This window comes from Dermacentor silvarum, chromosome 1 (assembly GCF_013339745.2).
Source record: "Dermacentor silvarum isolate Dsil-2018 chromosome 1, BIME_Dsil_1.4, whole genome shotgun sequence".
Lineage (NCBI taxonomy): Eukaryota > Metazoa > Arthropoda > Arachnida > Ixodida > Ixodidae > Dermacentor > Dermacentor silvarum.
This window is the reverse complement of record NC_051154.1, coordinates 376,852,544-376,858,563: the sequence shown is the minus strand read 5'-3', so window position 1 is coordinate 376,858,563 and position 6,020 is coordinate 376,852,544. Positions and strand designations below refer to the sequence as shown.

General features: G+C 44.1%; 1 non-coding gene across 1 annotated transcript; it reads right to left on the bottom strand.

Moving 5' to 3' along the window:
• Nucleotides 1-3,426: 3,426 nt before the first annotated feature.
• Nucleotides 3,427-3,500, bottom strand: Trnai-aau (transfer RNA isoleucine (anticodon AAU)). The gene has a single exon. It is a non-coding gene; the product is annotated as a tRNA-Ile (tRNA).
• Nucleotides 3,501-6,020: the final 2,520 nt, after the last annotated feature.

Here is a 6,020-nt window from a genome sequence, read left to right as displayed (position 1 = left end):
CATCCACCTGCTGCAGGCAATGTTCCGTGTCCCCTCCCTCTTTCTAGTCCCACTTTCCCTTACGCCCCTTTTCCCCTTGCCCAGTACAGGCTAGCTAACCGGCGTTATCGACTCGTTAGCCTCCCTCTCTCTTCTTTGCTTTTACCTGTCTCTCTCTCCACCACCGAGAAGCTCACGCACGTGTAATGCGTTAATAATTGCTTAATTATTTATCGCACGAATTGCACGTCTGCGGGCATTGATGCGTGAGTGATAGCAGCATATATGCTGCTGTATGTTCTCTAAACCAACAAAATAAAGGCAATGGTGATAGCGGCATCTCTACAATGGAGAGTTCGCTCAATCTGTCACCGCGTGGCTTGTCTCACCGTGTTATTTTTTATAATATAACGCCCGCAATTTGCTGCCCAGTGCGATAAAGCATCCTAAACGTCTACAACACCCATTTGCCCCCTTCTAGTGAAGGGGGCAAATGGGTTAGACACGGCTACATGTTCGGCTTAAAGTGGGCCAAATGCCGCCATGCCAGGTGATGGAAGTTTGCCACTAACCTCGACAAAACTGCAGCTGCGGTAAAGAAGGAAAAAAAAACATTAGGTGCTAGAGTATATTTTTCTTCTAACGTTTATAAACTCTAAACGTCTAACGTTTATAAACGTCTAAAAACTATGAACCAACTAGCCCGCCAGAACGTCCTACTAAATATTTTTCTTCGTACGGAAGAAAAATCGGCATTTGCCAAGATCGCTTCTATTGAATTCTCATTCGTTCGTGTCTTTTGCGCCATTATGGTGCGAAGGTGAACCAGGCAGGTAATTTCTAAACTGACATTAACAGCCGATGCAGTAAAACGCTCGTGTAACAAACAGTGGGGGCCGATTAAAAATCTTCAGGTTGTCGAAATTATCCGAAAGCCCTCTACTATGACGTATCTCATGTCCGCTGTGTTGCTTGGGGGCGTCAAAAGCGACCGTCAGGCCAACCGAACAGTCATTTTTACTGGCGTTTGTCGTTGATATTTGCCGTAGCTTACCAGCAGGGGCAATTATGCTTTCAGGAAGAGATGAAAATCGTACTAACTTGAGCGTTTTAGTGGATATGCGCGTTCTCTGGCCTATTTTTTTACCAGCATTGATTGCTCCGTGGTGACCACTCCACATGATACGTTGAGCTGACTGGCTTCTAGTCGACGCTCGCTTGACATACCTAAATAAAATTTAAAGGGTCCCTGAAGCACTTTTTTCTAAGTGGAGAAATGCATTTGAAGTTAAATTAGGCTATTTCATAAATAGTCTACCGCAAAAAGTACTTCAACGCGTTCAGCAAAAGCCGAGAATCAAACACATCATTTCGCAGTGCTTCCGCTCTTTCTTCAATGCCTTACACTGCGAAGTCTAGCGCAGCAGGGCAGCCCACAACGCTCCGCCTATACTGAACGTCACCGTGGCGCGCCGTTCAAATTTGATTTTGCATGTCCACGTACGCCACTACTTCCGGTTGGGGTGCCTACGACGCGCCAATAGTCAACCAAACGCGATTGTCCTCAGCGAGCCGCAATGCGCAGAGCCAGCTGACTCATCGTGGCACTCCGCGGCGGCCGCGGTATCTCCGCTACGTAGCAGACCGCATCTACATGCAACGGCAGTGAGTGTGCGCACGTGTACATTGCGCACGACAGGGCTTGAGTGCGGGCCCGCGCTCATCCGCTCCTGTCTGGCCGTGCCACGCGGTGCGGACCGGCGTTGTCATGCACCAGCTTCACCGACGGATAGTAGCCACATCCAACTCCCACATTTTGAAGCACTATCACTAGCTCATTACGAAGCGAAGTCTGTCAAGGCGTCGAACCAGGAGCGACCAGATGAGCACGCGCTGGCAGGCGTGCGTGTGGTCTGAATTTAAGTTCACGTGGTTAGATGCAATTAAGTGTTTAAAACTAGTCGAAATTAACGAGACCCGACGGCTGCGACTCCGATAAGCAGGTGCCAAAGTTTAATTCCTACGCGGATGGCCGGGGACGAGCGCGAGTAGACGATAGTCGGCTTCTTCCGGAAGTACGCAAATATTATCGAAATTTTAAATACGATTTCGCTTACTTCAGCCTCTTTATTTAACTGCGTCATAAATATACACAGAAACAGTAGGACGAAGCGCACTGATCCAAATACCCTTCTTGGTTGATGTCAGCCATTGGCCAATCGCAGCCGCGTATGGAAATCTGATATATTACGAAATAAGGCGTCCAGAAGAGATTTAGAAGCAGGCTTATCTTGAAAAGAGAGCGTTTGAGAGAAAGGTGACTTCCCGCTCCGCTTGCGAGCTCCACGCGCTGCGCACAACTGCAAAACTTGGCTGAGATGTTCACAGCAGCGTATGCTATCCGCGACTATGTATTTTCACCAAGCCCGAGACGCGGTTCACGACCCCTTTAGTTAACATTGGCGTTTCGGAGCCCTATAATTGGCTAACGTGGCGTGAATAATCTAACCAAGCATTTCACGTTTGTCTAGTGTTGGCGCAGGTGAGAATAAACAGGAATTTAACAGCAAGGGGTGTAGGGCATTTAATATTATTATATCTGTATAACAATGGAAAGCAAGCTGAAACTTTGCGTTTACCCTTACATTGTAAGGTAATAAATCTAGCAGAAGAAACAAGAACACGGGTACAGTTTGTTGCACGAAAATCAAGGCACTAGGACTACAATAGTAACCTAAATTTCGAGTTCTCGGCGCTCGTGAAAACAAATGGTTCTGCGATACGCCCTTGATCTCATGACAATTAAAAGTTTTCGAGTTACTTTCGTGGAGTTGTTTATTGACTATAATCTTCGTAGTGCATCCCGTGTACGCCTTTCGCACCACCTCCAAAACCACAGGTCCCAGTTTTACGTAGTCGAAAATACACAAAGTATCTTGTGAGTCACGTGGTCAAAGGCCTTCTCGAGATCTATTTGTAGCATCGCTAGCCTACTCTCAAAATCTTCACAGCAGTCCAAAATATTCCCTGTAACGTGAATACTCGTCGTTATAGATCTGCCTTTGATGCCACAGGTTTGATGGGGTCCTATGATTTCTTTAATAACAGTTTGAAGTCGCCTGGCCAGCACATCTGGGCCATGAAAAGTTTTATCAACATTCGCTAAGGTTATCAGCCTATATGATGCAATAAACACATGTTTCGTGGGAACGTCGGTTTTCAGAATCAACAGAATTTGTGCGTACTTCCCAAGACGCTGGTAATTTTTCCTTCTGGTAGAAAAAAAGTAGAATGTGTGGAATGGCTGAAGCAGTTAAACGACAACAGTGAGTCGCTTTTGTTGCGCGTGCGAGGGGGCGGCCGAGGCAAAAAAACCGTCTACACATAAAGAAAAATTAAAAGTGAAAATAACGACTGAAGGCGAAGAGCGCGCATAAAAAGAAACTGCGGCCTGCGCAGGGATCGAACCTACGACCTTCGCGTTATTAGCACAACGCTCTAACTCACTGAGCTAGCAGGCTTTCTGTTTTATATTTTATTTCCGCATTCCGCCACGCACAATAAACAGAATTTTCGTCTTGGAATTCAACATACATACACTTGGTTACATTGTTCTAAAAACTAGACGGGTACTTCGTCTCGTGTTGTTAGGTTAGTAAGGCTCTTGCGTTAGCAGCTGATCAAACATAAGTAACCACTCTGGGACATCGGTAAGTGTCCTGTAGACATCGCGGTAAGTGCCCTGTAGACTTCAGCTTCTTCAAATTTATTTTCGCATTTCCCTCCTTTTGTTACAAACAAGAAAACTAGAAAAATATGCAAGAGCAAGGAACAAAACTGCATAAAACGCAGCTTGACGGGATTCCTTCACTTTCCTTGGCATCAGTTACAGCAAATACAAATACGAAAATGGTTACAGAAGTACAAACACACACAAACGTCTATATTTAAGAAATATATTCACCCGCACATATGTAAGGCTCTATATGCAAAAATACAGCAAATGAAGATGCACGCCAAGATTTACGCTATACAGGTTTTTACTGCGAAATATCAGCATGCATTATCCAGTGGTACATAAAAAAATGCGGTACAAAACGGAAAATAAAAAACAGGTTCGAGACATTGTAAGCAGAATTTCTTGTAAACAGAATTTCTTGTAATCGTATACAGCTCAGTATGAGAAGCATATAACAAGTTTAGTATTCTCGGCACTGGTTCTGCAATCGCTTCAAACCGTAATTAGTTCTTGAGAAAGGCAATACCCACTGATTCTGGGTTCTAAATTCGTACATAATTCTCTACCAGAAGTACACTTTGACGGTTGTGGTTTGACATGCTCGTGTCTTACATCCATCCGCGTTTTCTATACACTGTGCATTATCAACATCAGGAGATCGCATGGCACTTCCCTTGACTGATTAAAGGGCACGAATCGAATCCCGTAAGTCGTAAGGGTAAATTGCTTTTTGAATATCCTCTGTAAAATGTCCCACAGGAAGACGGAGTCAAAGCTATCTAAGAAATTATGTTCGATGGTTTCGGGCTTTTGGGGTACTATACAATTAGTACCCCAAGGAACAAAAATACCTTTTTCTTTCAGCCAGGGTTTCGCAGCGAGTGTGACGGTGTGAAGAAGGAAGAAAAATAGTCTTGGTCGATGCTCTAACAGGCATATTCTTAACGCGCTTTAGAACATCACGTTCTGGTCCTACATGTATGGAGCGATAGACAGGCACAGGACACATCACATCAAGTAAGTCTCTGTACAATTTCTTCTTGGTTACACCCGAAAGACATTTCATGAAAAGTGGGTTTTCAGTAAACGATACGCATGAATGACTTTCATAATTCCTTTCACCGGAACAGGGTTGGTAGAACACGATGACATCATGTACTCTGGTAACGCCTTGCGAAGATGTTCTTCAATTATGTCCAGAATACTCTGCAAGAAGGCATCGTTTTGATACCTCAAGAAAAATCAACCGCGTGACTACTTGCCTAAGAAACAAATGCGACAACCCCAGACCGCCATTTTTAGCCAAATGAAAAAAGTTGAGACGACTAGTACGCTCCGAATTCGATCCTCAGATAAAAACAGCAAACAGTCTGTGTAACTTTTGCAAGCACAATCTTGCCATGCAAAACACTTGCATCATGTAGAAAAACTTTTGTTACGTTGAACATATTACGCACAGTTGCCCGTGTAAAGATGGAAAAATCACGTCCGCCCCATTTTGTTGTTTCAGATCTAACGCGCTCTATTTCACCTGTCCATTGTTCTTTGTTTTCGCGATAGTGTTCCAACGGAACGCCAAGTTATCTGCCTGTCGTATCAGTAAACTTTATACCTTCAAACTGTGTCGGCCGCTCGTCCAATTCACCGTGCCAGAATTCTAGGCATTTCCGCCAACCAATGAAGGCGCTTCCAGTTAAGCTGCAAAACGTTTTTGCTTGCTTAATGCCACTTTCGACGCTTTTTTCAGTCTCGCAGAATATTGCAATGTCATCTGCGTTAAGAAACGATGGCCGCATAGCATTTTGTTTTCCAGAATATTTAAAAGAACGGTTCAAGATATATTGCGAATAGCAGGCTTGAGGCAGGGCATTCTTGGCGTACACTAGACCTTACTGGAATTTCTTCACTAAGCTTCTTGTTAATAATGAGCTTAACAATACAGTTTTTATATCCATTTTCACGACGTCACTTATCACACTGCCTACATTGACTTGTTCTAATAATGCGAACAGAACACCGTGTGCGACTTTGTCGAAAGCTTTCTCTAAATCTAGTAGCATTACTATCTTCTCGGATACGCATCACAACTTTCTACTATGCTTCTAGTGGTATGTATGTTTGTGAAAATGGTCCTTCCTTTGATCCCGAATGTTTGATGAGGACCAACTACAGTTTTAATTCACGACTCGAGTATTCTTGCTACTACTTTCATATGTATTGTTACGGTGAAGGGAAAGAGGAAGGGGATACTAATGAGAGGAAGACGAAGACTCCGGCCATTGCCAGAACGCCATATACATCG